The sequence below is a fragment of the Equus asinus genome, chromosome 1 (genome assembly GCF_041296235.1).
Source record: "Equus asinus isolate D_3611 breed Donkey chromosome 1, EquAss-T2T_v2, whole genome shotgun sequence".
Lineage (NCBI taxonomy): Eukaryota > Metazoa > Chordata > Mammalia > Perissodactyla > Equidae > Equus > Equus asinus.
The window spans coordinates 107,440,608-107,456,205 of record NC_091790.1 but is presented as its reverse complement, the minus strand read 5'-3'; the positions used below and the strand labels follow the sequence as shown (position 1 = coordinate 107,456,205).

The 15,598-nt window shown below is 42.5% G+C and overlaps 1 long non-coding RNA gene across 1 annotated transcript in view; it reads right to left on the bottom strand.

The window, feature by feature from the left end:
* Nucleotides 1-3,701: 3,701 nt before the first annotated feature.
* Nucleotides 3,702-15,598, bottom strand: part of LOC106825219 (uncharacterized) — a 187,926-nt gene continuing 176,029 nt past the window's right edge. The window contains exon 9 of the long non-coding RNA XR_011501830.1: nucleotides 3,702-15,329. This is a non-coding gene — a long non-coding RNA (uncharacterized lncRNA). The remainder of the gene's footprint in view (nucleotides 15,330-15,598) is intronic.

Below are 15,598 nucleotides of genomic sequence, written 5' to 3'. Positions count from 1 at the left end.
TATTAGTTTTCCAACCGGGAGGCACCAACCTAAAGTACTGGAAAGTTCTAAGTTAACTAAATACACAAATCTGTTTGATTAACAGTGTAGTTTTGGGCTAGACACATGAATCATAGAAATTTAGAGCGTCTTGGTTTTGTTTCACAATCAGTGGCAGAAATGGTACCTTTGTTGTGGAGTCACGGTACATCCATACTATCTTATGGAATAAGCACATCTTAGCAAAGCCAAGTTTCCCATTAAATTCTATTACAAAATGCAGAATTCTTTGCCAGGAAAAACAAAGTTGTGTAAAAACTAAATTGAAAACTTTCAATGACAAAAAGACTAAGATAAAAATTATTTCTGAAGCATTCTGTAATCACATTAGTTGATGGGCGTGTGGGATCAGCAGTTGCAATTTAGTGTCTTTTAAGCAAGGCCCTTTACTTTTGCAGAAATTTTGACTCTAAAGTGTTAAATGACCTTTCCTTAGCAGCTCTTGTCTCTCTGGGACCTCGGGGATGATGAAGTGAAGACATAGGTTGGTCTGTCTTGCATGATCTTAGGAATTTTTAACGACCTATGGAGCACAGTAGCATCACGGGAGTAAAGTAAAGTGATGCTTCAAGCCCAAGAAAGGTGTATGATTTTATGAAGTTTCTTTTTGGTTCAACTTACTTCACTTCACAGCTTAACAGAATAAGAAGAAGAAAAAAAGAAGAGGACGATGACGATAACTAGGATGAGGAGCAGGAAGGGGAAGAGAAGGAGAGAAGGAGAGAGAGAGAGAAAAGAAGAGGAGGAGGAACTATTTGATTTATCATCATAAATTCTCAATCCAACGTTACTGATATGTGTTGATGTGAACACAAGACCAGTTCAAGCCACACTGGAGCAGCATCTTAGAGATTCCCAGCTCTGAAGTCTCCTCTTTAAGTTACCCCACTACAGAGCCTTTCCAAACGGAATGTTCTTCCCTAACCATGAACCACTGGCCCCTTCTATCAGAAATTCAGAGTTGCTCCCATGCCTGTGGATCTACGCACCTCTTAGTAGATGTTGCCATTTAATGAGGGAGGGAAATAGCCTGAAGGGAAAGCCTACTGGTTTTAGGAATATTGTCCCTGCTTTTTCAGTTCAATAAATTTAAAATGGTTTTTATTTTGTCCACTCAGAACAACTAAAGTTCAGTATTCTGATGTGTTCAAGTGTGTAGAAATTGAACGTTGGAGGACACTTTTCGGTTTAACTTTGTATGAAAATTATATCATTATGTAGCTAGTCCTCGGACAACAACAAGTTACCATGTGAGTTTGAAAACTCACTAGTCTATCTTACTCTTCCCAAACCCCTTACCTTTCCAGTTCAGACATAAGGACTTTGTATTTCTTGGGTTAGGGGTTAGGAAGAGGGGGAAACAATTTTATTCAGATAATTCACATAGCTCAGATAATGCAAGAATGATAGAGTTTGTTATGGTATTTGCATGGTTGCTCCTGGAATGGAGATAAAGTTTTCTCTAGATTCTCATCATATATAACCATTCAGCACATTCAGACTGTTCAAAAATAAGTCAGTTAATAAATTTTCCATTTAGATGATCCATATGTCTCTAGAGAGTGTTAGTAACCAATTTACTTAATGAAGTCAGACAAAAATGGGTTAAACTTAGTTGCCTCCAAATTTGGAAATAAGATTAAGCTCTGTTTTTGAAAGAATAGGACCAATACATAATGAATGGATAAATGAACCGTTTAGAGATTTAAGCATGGAAACAGAAGGTCTGCATGTTCAGGGCTGAAGAACTGGAGAAATTATGAAGTCCCATTAAAGCAAGATTGCCGTTGGAATGCCATCTCATCGAGGTGCTGTCAGAATGCGGTTGACGTGAAAGAACACTGGAATGTTATCATTGTCTGAAGACAAAGTGTTTTAGCAGAAGGAGATTGGTTTACTTGGAATTTAGTTAGTGAATCTAAGACCAAGGATTTGGCAGTGTTCATCTAACCATGTCCAGCAGAGAAAATTATGGAATCTGGCAGATATATAGAGGATATGGGGGGACAATTATGAGATTGAAGTCACGTGTTGTTACTTTGACCAAGATCCAGGAACGCCCAGATTTTACTTCCCTCTCCCTGTCAAGGATCCATAGAGGAGCGAGCTCAGAAGACTGAGCCAAGCAAACCTTCACCATTATGGAGCTGGGGCTTTGACCGCAGGGTCCTTCTGTAGAACTCTGGTGAACAAGGCCAGACTGAGTGGAGGACGTAGAGGCCGAAGTAGCTGCAGGCCAGAGCAGGCCAGACTGCTAGGTCTGTCCATTCTACTGAAAATCCCAACTCAGGTAGATCTTATCACTCCCAGTGCAGCAAAAGGGCACATAGAGCAGACCCACTAGCACCAGGGGAAAGGGGCAAGGACTTGGGAAGATAGTATTTGCCTCCATGCCTAATGCTGCCTTCCCTAGACCTTGGCTGGTCAGGGTAATAGCCAACCTGCCTGAAGAGGAACACCCAACACCAAGAGAAAGACCTGGCTAGGCCCATGGGTCAGGCAGAATTCAATAAACTCGGTGACCTGGAAGAATTGTTCCTTCAGACTAGGTGGATTCCCTTCTGATCACAAGTTCTACTTTTCGAGTAATTTGTTGTCACAGGTGAATGTCCTAAATGGCAGATTTAAGTATTCCACTCACTGGAAAGGTTAAAAACACCACTGTAAAATAACGCATTGTCACTCTGATTTATATACCAGTCTCTTAACAAAGTGAAGTTGCTTCAGGTACGTCAGTTTTGAGGGAGACTGGGTGGTGCAACAGAAAGGACAAGGGTTTGAAATCATGCGTACCTGAGTTCACATGCCGATTAGGTCATTTATTACCCCAGAAGTTATTGGAACTCTCTAGGAGCTGTTTTCTCTACTTCCTGCTTTAAAGGGTTTTGTTAGGATTAAATGAAATAGCATTTATAAAGTGTGTAGTTGATGACTGCAAGGAATAGGCACTCAAAAATTTGGATACCTCCTACTTTTGGTTTCTTTCTCCTGAGAGAGTCTGACCAATCTTCCATGGACCAAAAAAATCAACCCTTTATGACTATGTAAATCTGCTAAGGGTTAATCTGGGTTATGGTGACCCACGAAGGCAGTGACCCCCATGGGCTTACCTTGACCCATTAACTGGCCTGCCCTCCAAGATATCTCTGTCCATTCTCCATTGCTTCCACACCCATAGGCAGAAATGTTCCCACCCTTAGCCATACTCAGGGACCAACAGGGATAATAGAAGCTTAGTTTTACAAATAATAGTGACTTTCTCTTAATAAATGTTGCTCTCATGGTTCTTGCCATTTTGCACACAGTGCATTAAGGAGAAAGAAAATAAAAATAATATCAACCTCAATCTTAGAGAACATTAGCCAGGACTTACCTTGTGTCAGAGTCTCTGTTCAGAGTTTTACACTGATTGTCTCACTTGATCACTACAAAAACTTTGAGTTAGATACTGTTATTATTATTTCTGTTCATAAATAAGAAGACTGAGGTTCATGTCAAATGCCCTTGACTTGGGAGGATAATTGATAACAATTTTCAACTATTATTTTACCTATTAGGTAAATGCTATTAACACATTTCTTACAAAAGTCATCTTTATTAAACGAGGAAAAGACTGAATGAACACATTAAAACACAATTCTCTATAGCCAATTTTGAACATGAGCTGAATAAAAAACTACATCAAAATCACCTTTGTTTGACAGCAGCACCTGTGTACTTCTGGGCTGTGGTGGCATCTTCATGTCTTTCTCCAAACTTCATGGTCAAATGTCCATTTAAATAAACAAACCAAAAAAGACATAAAGTCACAATAGTGCTGGAAATGAGAAGTATCCATCAGCAGTTTGCCAGCTTGTGCAAGAATTATCACTGACTAGCCATCAGAGGGTTTAGCTGAGCGTGGAGCATGACCATTTCACTCCTAGGCTTTGCAAAACAGCAGAGCAAGCAGGAATAAGGTACGACAATGTTCCCAACCACTATTCCCATTTCCGCCAAAGGTCTTGCCTGACCAGTCAGAAAGCCAGTGGTTATCTCCTTTACTGGGAGAGAGTATTTCTGGGGCAGCGGAACCCATCCCTCCATCCTCTATTTTCATGCCACTCCTCAATAGCGTCACTTTCCTGAATCAATTCCAGGTAACACTATGTCTAGCAGCAGCCAGGAGTGAAACAGGACAGGCAGTGGGCCATTGCTCACAGTATGTGAAGTCACCCAAAGAGAGAAAAGGGTCTTGGGGACTGTAGTTTTCAGGCTGAAGACGAAGTATCACCTGTCCAAACGATCAGGAACGCGTTCATTCCCTGAGCATTACTGACCCCTCCTGTGTGTGAGACTCTCTTCTAGGCACTGGGGTACGTTGAAGGACAAGACAGGCAAGGCCTGCCCTCAGGGTGCTTCCATGCTGGTGGTGGTGGGCAGGTGGGCAACAGAAAGACCATTTAAAAAGCCAGAGAGAGACAGGAACTGCTCAGAGAATGAAAAGAGAGTGATGGAGTAGAATGAATAAATAGCTACTTTAGATGGAAATGGTCAGGGAAGGCCTCTCGGAGGAGGTGCCCTTCAAATAGGGAGCTCAATGTCAAGAAGCTGTGAAAAGATCCAGCGTCAGTATGCAATGAGTTCATCTTTCTTGGGGAAATGTACGGGCCCAGGGGAGGGAGCTTTGTGGGCAAGACCTTCAAAGAGAGTGACTCTAGATGAGGCTGAAGGGTCAGGCAAGGGCCAGACCCTACATGCTGGGGGCCAGAGCAAGGAGTCTGCACTGTATTCTAAGGGCAATAGGGAGCTAACTGAAAATTTTTAGCAAAGGAGTCACAAAATCTGACATATTTTCAAAAGATCCTTCTGTCTGTTATGTGGAAACACATGGTAGAGGAACGGGAGGGAAACCAAGAAGAGGAAGCTATTGCAGCTGCCCTGGGGAGAGACAACGGCAGCTTGCCTGAGGGTGGCGACAGTGGGCTGGGGAGAAGGGGACAGAGTTAGCATGTGTTTGGAAGTAGAGTCAGTGGGATGGGTTGATGGATTCAACGGGGATGGTGAGGAGGAAGGCGAAATCACGGAGATCCCGGGGAAGTCTTAGTCGTGATGTAATTTACCTCAAATTCAGAGAACTAGACAATGGCAGCAGGAGAAATTCTAGTCTAGTATCTAGAAGAGTAGTGTGTGTGTGTGTGTGTGTGTGTGTGTACTATCAGAACTATGGAGAACATTTCATTATTTATGAACAATGTGTATATATGCTTGACCGTGTCTGTCTGGGATGCTGTGTAATAGGCCATCAGATAGAATTTTTCCTGTTTTCATGGAATTGTGCTAAGGGTCAAAGCTGAGGACAAAGTTTAGAGAGCCACCAGCAGTTGAGGCCAGCCACCTCCTAGTGACAAATTGACCTGCTATAGTTTGAATGTTTCTGTCACTCCAAAATTCATATGTTGAAATCCTAATCCACAGGTGATGGTGTTTCGAGGAGGGGCTTTTGGGAGGTGATTAGATCACGAGGTCATTGGTGTCCTCATAAAAGCTGCCTGAGAAAGCTCCCTCGCCCCTCCCACCATGTGAGGTTACAGTGAGAAGACAACTGTCCATGAACCAGGACGCAGGCTCTCAGCAGACACTGAATCTGCAGGTGATCTTAATCTTGGTCTTCCCAGCCGGCAGCACTGTGAGACACAATGTCTGTCTATAAGCCTCCCTGTCTGAGGCATTTTGTCATAGCAGCCGAAATGGACTAAGACATGGCCCTACCAAATAACTCATGCATATGACTCCCCCCGCCACGTAGGATGAGGCCTGTGAGGGACAAGTGATGCAGAGGGAGCAGCTTCTGAACGGGGCTCCCTTTCCCCTGCCCACACCACCTGTAACCCTGAACGTGTCTGCCCACTCGAGAGACCGGCCTCTTGCTGCTTGGTTGAACATCTGTTTAGATAGAAGAGATTTTGAAGGTAAAATATTTTAAAAATCAATAGTTTTTAAAATACCAGACAGGATCACAAATAAAATGAAAACAGAAAGGATATTCTTACTAGCATCGGGAAAACAAAGACTCCTGGAAATAACCCTTACAAGAAATTTGTGGGATATATGTTGTAAATAAAGTACATGAACTTCACAAATGCACAGCAGTATATAATGATTTTTAATCACTTTTAAAATTTACCTACTAAGTAGTCTATAGAGAGAATTTTTTTCACTTAATAGAGGGGTTAAAAATATCTAATTCCAATCCTAAAAGGGCTTCCTTTGCAATCTGACAAAGTAATTTTAAAGTTTAATGGGAAAAATAAGCAATTGGAACTAGAGAAGAAAAGGAAACTCAGTCGTGGACTCTATGAGATGTTAGCTATAAAAAGAAGTGTTAAATAAAAAGTTGGACAGACTCTAGAATTCTCAGATAAATCATTGGGTACGATAGTCTTGAAAGAGACACACAAATTTAACATTTCATAATCATAAACCCACATGAGGGATGGACTTTTTTACCAAAAAAGTATGGAGAAAATCATGTATTTCTTTTAGGAAAAAAAAACCTAGCCGTAGTTTTAGCCATACCATACACTGAAGCAAATTGTAGCTCATTAAAAAGATGGATGCAAACACAGCACGAAACCACGCCAGAGTTTTTTTTTTAAGGCTATTAAAATAAAATACAGGAAAACATATCTTGATCTTGGATTGAAAAAAATTTAAGAAAAAAAAAGTTGAAAGAAACCACATAAGGGAAACAGAACTGACTACATAAAGTTGTCTATATAAAAATGTGTATATCATATATGTGATATATAATATATAATAGATATATAACGTTACAATGTCACATAATATCATAATATTATATATATAATATCATAAAGGAGATTAAAGACAATTGGCAACTGGAGGGAAACATTTTACAATGTACTTCCTACATAATATGAAATTTTACCAATCAATTACTATTTATAGTTCATTAGAAAATAAGCAGAGGACACAATTCACAAAGGAAGAAAGACAAATGGCTAATAAACATTGTTTAATGTCTGACTTCAGCAGTACTCAAAGACATGAAAGTTGGACAACCACATGATGCCATTTTAACCTCCTTTGACTGGTAAATGTTAAAAAGTTTATAATCCCCAGTGATGTTAAAGGGTTGATGATGGCATAAGGACTCTCACACAGCTGCTAACCTTACTCTGCTGCGTTTCTGGAAAGTATTTGATATGAAATTGAAAGCCTTAGAAAATTCCTTATGCCACATCCCCCTACTCCTACCCCCAAATTATCGAGATGAGCATTTAGCATTGCCAACTTTAAACATATTTCCAGCTAAATTCTTGCAGTCTGGCTGTGCTGTAGAACTTTTTTAAGTTTTAATGAATCACTTGACCATTTCTCGTCATAGGCTCCATCTTCTTTTTTAAAGAAAACATTGGCACTGCCTCCATTCATCTTTGAGAGTTGGGGCAATCTTCTATCCAGTAGTTTTCTTTCTTTTCTCAAAGGGTGTTCATTCAACCTCATGAGCTATTAAAATCTTGGAGTCTTCCCTTTACTGGCCATGGAATCTTTGGATCCTCTTTTCTCCAAAATTCACATATTCAGGCAAAAACACCTTGTGTGCCCACAGGCCTTTAACCCAATTTGGGGCAGGGGATTAGAATAAACTCCTAGAGCAGCAGTTCTCAAATTGTAGCATGAAGTGAAATCACCGGAAAGAGTTGATAAAACAGATGGCTGGTCGCCAGCCTAGAGTTTCAGATTCAATAGAACGTGGGTCAGGCCTGAGAACTTGCATTTCTAGTGTGCTCCCAGGCGATGCTGATGCTGATGCTGTTGGAGAATCACGGGCCTAGAGGAAATTACTCCTAACGTGAGCAGGGCAAGTAGTCATTTGATGTTTTTTTGGAGGGTGGGGGGACGAAAGTGTGACTTAAAAAAAATGACTTTATGATGGAATGGTTTCAATACCATTTCAACTGAGTATGAGAGATATTTTGGTGCTTTCCTAATACCCCAGCCAGAATCCGGCAGATAACTTTTAACGTGAGACTGTTGATGAACATGATCGTGGTTTCCCAGCTAGACTCTATTTTTCTCAAGAGCAGGTTCCCGTCTTCAACTTTTCTTGAATTCCCCATAGTTACTTGCAGAAGTAAATGCTCAATAGAGATTTGCTAACTGAACTGAATTCATAAAACAACAAACTCTGAGGAGAAAGATTCTATAGAAAGTTCTGGGTCCATAACCACAGCTACAATTTAGGATTTTGTGCTGAGGTCCATTAAGGAAAGTCACTAAATCCCTACGTCTCTGTTCTCCCAGTCGTAGCCGAGGATAAGCTGAACAAACTTTGAGGTTGAAGATTTTAATGACTGTGAAGCTTCTCTAAAATTCTCTGGATGCGCTCTACTTGAGGATGCCAATAATAATGGTAGATAATCATGGGACGAAGATGATATTATTCAGTTCGTCCAGATCGTTAGAGAAGTTGCGGGGAAAGGGGAGGGAGGGGAAGAGACTCAAATAAAGGAATTAGCTTTTACTGGAAAACAATCTTTAAAAACCAACATTTCTCATGTATCTGCTTTGGCGGTTTCTTTTTTGTTGTTAGGGAAGATTTCTTGGAATGAGCTGTTGAGGTTGGGTATCGAGTGTTCTTTGTCTTGTTCCCTTTTTATATATTTATTTGGTTATATATGTATTTATTTTCATCCCAGAAACCTCAGGCAGTATCCTATTTTGCCCTGATAAAGCTAGGACTTTGCTCTCTTTCTGGTTATAATAATAATGACGGGTAAGTTCTTTATAGCGCTTACTGATCGCCGGGCACTGTCTTGAGTATCTGACAAGCACTAATTCATTTAACTCATAATGGTCCTATGAGATGAATGTGTATATTACCTATTTCGTAGTTAAGCAATGGGAAGCACAGAGAGATTAAGCAGCTTGTCCAAGGTCACAGGGCCGGGTGGTGAAACAGCCGGTTCACACAGGTCAGCCTGTAACCCCAGTGGGGGACAGGGAAACTGAGGCCTCTGAGTCAAACCACCCATGTGGAATTCTGATCTGATCTACAGCCCTCTCTGGGCTGCATTTTCCATAGCTATAAAAAAGAGAATCCTAGTAATTCCTTCACAGCTTTACTAAAGTGAAAGATAATGCCTGAGCACACAAGCACCCTAGTTCTCTGAGTATGGAGGGCACTCAGCATATGTGAAATTCTGTCCTTAATGAAAAGAAATCCTCAGAACAGAGAGTCTGCTCTCTTTGGTACCCACATATCTAGGGGTTCTGTCCCCATCCTCAGAGGCCAATGGCTGGAGATGAGAACAGCATGAATGTGACCTTAACTCTCATGTCCTCTGCATGTTTGGAAGAGCTGTCCCTCACACCCAAACACATTTTGACGGAGTCTCTACATTTGCACCTGAAGGAGACAGCAGGGAAGCTCTCAAGTGAACTGAATTTTCTGAGTTTTCTGTGGTGGTGAGGCAGGGTGACATTTTTAAGTATTACCTCCCTGTGGCCTCAGTGAAGCAAAACCAAAACCCTTTTAAGATTTTTACAGGCCGCAAACGGAGAAGCATGTGGCATAAAGATTCAGACGCATGCTTCCAGGCTGAGTCCCCTTCATCCCACAGTAACCCCCGAACGAGGTGAGCCTGGGTGAACTCCAAGCTGAGGTGGAGTGTGGGCCGCCAGGGGGCACTGGCCAGCGGTTCCCCCGGATGCCGTCTGCCGCCCCGCCAGTGCCTGTGGACGCCTGCCTTCGACAGACCTGGGGACTTGTAGACCTTGTCTAGGGCTGGTGGAGGGCAAACCTCGCTCTCTGCCCGAGGTGGGAGAGGACAAATCAGTTGGAAACGAAGTAGTCTCAGTTGCTCAACTCCCACAGCAAGTAGTCCTGTCTCCCACACCCCTCCTCCGTTGCCAGTCTTTAATGGCTTCCCAGTGTTCTCTGGTGGAAACTCAGTCTCCATTGCTCAGCTACTGACAAGTCCTTCGTGAGCTAGCTCCTGCACACCTCTCTAGGGTCATTACTTCTTTATCCCTTCCCATTCCACACTCAGGTTGTGATGAATTGCCTTCAGGTTTTCAAATGTATTACCTTTTCTGTTGCCTCAGGATCTTTGCACATGTTTCTTCTGCCTGTAACCACCCCTCTCTCACCTCCCTGTGTCAGGATAATCACTACTCAGACTTTGGAGTAAACTCAGACCCAGCTTTCTCCTTGACTAGAAGTGGGTAGTTACCCCCCACTACTTTCTATATAGTACACTGTTTTTTTGTTTGTCACACAACACTTTACTTTATTGTATTGATTGATGTAACTGTTGGTTTCCCCCTCCAGACTCAAGGCTCTATGCAGCCAGACTTTGTCCACTGAACAGGCAACCTGCCATCCAATGGGGGGATCAATAAATATTTTTTGATGAATGAAAGACTGACTTTGCTTTGCTGTCTCATCCACACTACTATTCCCTCTCATAAAATCCTATTGACAATTATCATCATCAGTATGCCTAAATCAATCCTTTGCTGTCTCCCTCCTTGCCTAGCAACAGTAGAAGTCCTTCTATGTCAAAATCCTTAGTTCAAAAGAAGTTATAATACCAAACAATGAAAGGAAAACAGTCCAAAGAAATGGCCTTTCTTTAACTTTTTTTTTAAAGTTATTCTCCTGTTTCCCTCGAAGCCACTGACACATGCCTGACTCTGGTCGCTGGAACCTCACAGCCCCGGAAACCACGCATCATGTGCTTTGGGTCTCATGTATCACTCCTGCTCAGAGGCAGGGGAAGAACGGAAAAAGCCTTGGTTTCAGGGTAAAACAAACTTGGGCCTCATTCCCAGCACAACAGCTCTCTAGCTGTATGAACTGGTGCACGATGTCACATCTCTCAGCGTCTCCATTTCCTCCTTTTTGAAACAGGGATGCTAACATCTACTTAATTGAGTGGTTACGAGGATTCAATGAAATAACAAATGTCAGGTGTCTGGCCAAGGGCCAAACATGTAGCCAACAGTTGCAGATGCCCACGTTCTGCTTTCTCTTCTTTCTTTGCCCTAATCCCGTGGGATTTTGGTCCCGGGATTTTATAGTGTCTGTGGAGGAATTAGTGACGCGGGCTTCAGTGGATCTGTGAATACCCTGAAATTACACGCAGAGTCATGTATGTCTGTAAAGTCTTTTATGTCTAGAGAGAGCATCTGTATTAGCTTTCTGGGGCTGCCTTAACAAAGAATCACAAACTCGGTGGCTCAAGCAACAGAAATTTATTACCTCACAGATCTGCAGGCTAGAAGCCCGAAATCAGTGCATCTACAGGGTTGGTTCCTTCTGTGGCCTCTGAGGGAGCATCTGTTCCCAACCTCTCTCCTAGCTTCTGCTAGCCTCAGACATTTCCTTGGCTTATAGACGGTGTCCTCGCTGTGTCTTCACACTGTCCCCCTCTGTCTGTGTCTGTCTCTGTGTCCAGATTTCCCCTTTATATAAATAAGGACATCAGTTCTATTGGAGTATGGCCCACCCTAATGACCCCATCTTAAACTTGATCATCTGCAAAGACTGTGTTCCCAAATAGGATCACATTCACAAGTAATGGGGGCTAGGTTTCCAACGTGGCTTTGTGGAGGAGACATCATTCAACCCACAACAATAGCCACAGCTTTCATTGGATTCTTAAAGGAGTTGGTAGGCCTTCCAGAGATTAAGAACTAGTGGCTAGAAAACCTGCTTTATGGCTTATCTTATAACAACGCAACCAGCAAGTTTGATGTGTCAGAGTGTGTCTTGAGTGCCAAATCACGGGGAAACACCAAGGTGATTTTGTGGGGGTTTGTTTGGCATGTACCAAGGGACAGAGAGCACAGGAAGTCTCTTTTCACTCCAGACTTGATTCTGGTTGGCAACCATTGCTGTTTGGCTAAAATGCTGATGGCTGTGCTGAAAATTTCTTAAGTCCTACACTTACAAAGTTTACAATCCGGTGGGTGAAACGTTTTTATTAAGTAATACAAATGAATGCATTATTATAAATTGAGATTCGTGCTAAGATGGAAAGAAACATGATTCTATAGAAGCATATAATTAAGGAATTTGACTTGGCCTGGATCAATCGAGGAAGGCTTCGCTGAGGAAATGATGCTTCATCTGAGATCAGAAAAATCAATTAAGGGGCACTTAAGGGAAAGAGTATTCCAGGCAGAGGAAGAGCATGTACAAAGGCCCTGTGGTAGGAGGGAACATAGTGCATTAGAGGAACTAAAAGAAAGCCAGTGAGGCTGGAGCAGAGATTTGGAGATGGGAGAATGAGAGAATAGTGTGAGATGAGGCTGAAGGGCATTGGGGCATTGTCAAGAATTTGGGATCTTATTCTAGGAGAAATGGGAAGTCATTGAAAGGCTTCTCTATCATACTCAACCTGTATGTCAACGCATACCTGTAGCCCCTACCCCTTTTGACTTCTTGAAATTCTTGATGCTTGATTTTTTAGAGATATTACTTTATTCTGGTATGTTCCTCTCACTCTGTCTGGCCTTTTTAATGCCATTTTTCTCTGCCTGCTCCCTAAGTGTTAGCTTGCACTCTCTCCATGAGGGATCTCATCCTGTTGCATGGTTTCAGCTGTCACCCTTCTACAGAGGCCTCCATAACTTTCCCCTGGGCTGCAGTTGCCTTTCCTTATCTGCTTGCAAAATAAATAGTGCACAGTTCTGGTCACATGAATATCAATATGGTCTGCTTGAACCCTGTTTTGTAAGTCTATGGGTAACTTCTTTTCAGAGGGTGCTACCATATCCATATCACTTGGACTATTAATACAGATTAATATTAATATGGGGCAAAGGAGAATGAGTCACCTTAAGGGACACTTGAACAGCAATGGCTGGGGTGCTCTCAGTAAGGCGTCCCCAGTCAGCAGTGGAAACAGTTGACAGACAGTTTGCCCTTGTGCTCTCTCCTGACATGTAAAACACATGCTTTGAGTTTGCTGAGGTTTCTGCTCATCTTCCCTGAGGGACCCTGACTCAGGGTTACAACCACCCTCTGCTTACGTCCATGTGGGCATAGCACATCACCCAAGCTGAGATGGCGTGGGAGGAAGCCAGCAGTTTAATGCATCTGAAGGTCACTGTGGCAAGGCCTACGTGAGTACTGAAAATCAGACTTAATTGGAAGTCTTGGTGGGTCTGATGCTCAGGGAATGATGCCTCTAAGGTACCCACTGTGGAAGATAAACAGGAGGAACAGGGGAAGAAAGGGCGAGAGAGCAGGAAGAAAGGAGGGAGAAAAAGGTTCAAACTAGTGTTTACTGAACACTGCTTGATTTACTTTCACAGATATGTTTTATTTGATCCTCACAAACAGCCTGGCAAGGTAGGTAGCCTTTATCTTAACGTTTAGAGACTCAGAATCATAAAATGGGTCTTCTGAAATAAGAACTAATAATTTGTCAGAAGACTCGGGAATCGATCATTTTTCTTTCCTTTGTAGTTGATGTTGTTTCAATTGTACCACAAAGGGTAGGTCATGGATTTGGGGAATTAAACAGAACGGCTGAGTCATACTGGTTTCTGTCACTCCCAGGAGGATTAAGCTCCCAGTGAGTTCTCTGGGCTGTTTCCTTGACACCTTACCCTGAACCTATACATTAAGTGGAACCAACTCAGCCAGAAACCCAAACCACATGGCTGACAGCAAGTACCAGTGAGCCAGACACCCAGCAGTTCAACGGAGACAGTCACCTCGTCCTAGCCCCCCAATTCCTCCTATTTTATGCAGTTTTTCCTGACTTCCAGTCTAGTTTTTTGAACGGATTTGGTTAAGTGCATACTCTTTGACACTCGAACCTATTTTTTACTGGCTTTAACCCAGTACTAATTAAGGATTTGCCTCCTGGGCCACTCTTTGGTTATAGTGGACTTATTTTAGGACTTTAAATGCTTCATGACTCTACCTGAAAGCAAAATTCTCATAGTTGTCTACCTGGCTGATACTCCACATGCTCCAGTGTGAACCTCTCTAGGGCGGGAGAGAGCTCAGACAGGACTAGGTAGGGAAGAATCTTCTAAGGGCCTTTGGGCTCTTCCAACAACAGCCTCCTTAAATAGGTTGTACCTGCCCCATAGCAGGAATGCTACGTTAAGCAATCTGAAGGGAAGTTTGCCTAGTAGGAACTATCTGTTCTAGTCATCATTAATGGAATATATTAGGCAAATGCTCATTTGCCAGGACATACGGTGAATTCCTTTTTACTCAATTCACTTGGCCATTATATCCTTGAGGACTCCAAAAGGTCTTGTAGAAACCTCCAGCAACAATCTTTCTCCAAGAGTGAGTTCCTGTGTTGGGTAATTCCAATATATGTGTCTCTACTTCTGGGTTTTTTTCCCACAACGCCCAGAATTTTGCCTCCGTTACCTGTGCACTGTGAGTACTAGGACTGGTTCACATTCTCATAGTCACCTCCAGCCATGACTTCCAGACACTGCTGAACCATCTCTGCTCCTCACTTGCTGTTATTCCTTATTATCCTCATTTGGCACTGATTGAGACATGGATCTAACCCTTTTCCATTATTTCTACAAACAAACAAGGTCTTTACTGTAATTTTAGGCAGATCCAAGGAGTTTACAGACAGCAGAGGAGGCATCCTAAGATGAAACATGACAACTTAGTCTCTTGGAAATTGCTCCACGCTGCTTGGCCATCTCCTTCGATAATCGAAGGAGATTATCTCTCCTGTCTGGTCTCCTCTCCTGCTTTCTGGATGCCTGTCCTCTAACTGTCAGCAGTTGAGCTCTCTCTTTTACTTCCATTTCTTTCCCTACCCAATGCGCTCAGTGACTCACGTGCTATCCCAAGTGGTTGTCAAGGTATTTTGCTAAATTAAGGCAGTTGTTTCCTTAAGAGCTGGAGACTAAGATGATAGTTGTTTTTCACAGAACATAAACACAGAGCAGTTTTTGTTACTAGAGGAGTACACCCACGTGGACATAAACATAAATCTACCAAATGGCAGCTCTTTTTCACCCAACTCTGCAGGTGTTTTTGCCTTGTTTTTTTTTAAGAGATATACTCCGGTCTGAGCATTCACGGTCTCCTCAGCAGAAGCATATTTGAGTCATTCCATATCTCCCTCCAAGCAGCATCAGGAGAAGCCTGGGGAAATGCACAGCCCCAGGACATGCCCCTGACAGACTCTGGGATGCTCTCTGCACGAATCTCACATCTTCTGGGCTTCAGCGATGAACAAGAAATTGCTCCGGATGTCAAAACTTCAATGTCATCCTGGAACCTAAAAATGGAGCAGGGGGTATATGAATTCCTTTGCCTGACAAGCAAAACTAAGGCAACGAATTATTAAGATGGTCTTTTTTCAACCCTCTACACCAACATTCAAGCCATTCTGCGTCTCTGGAGGCTCAGTGGAATCCAGTCAGAGGGAGCCATGAACGTGGAGTGTGAAAGCAGGAAGAACAGTCACCGATTTACTTTGGTCATTGTAAGTAATAAAAATACACAGGCTTTAGTAGGCTTAGGTTTTACTTCAACCCTGATTTATGC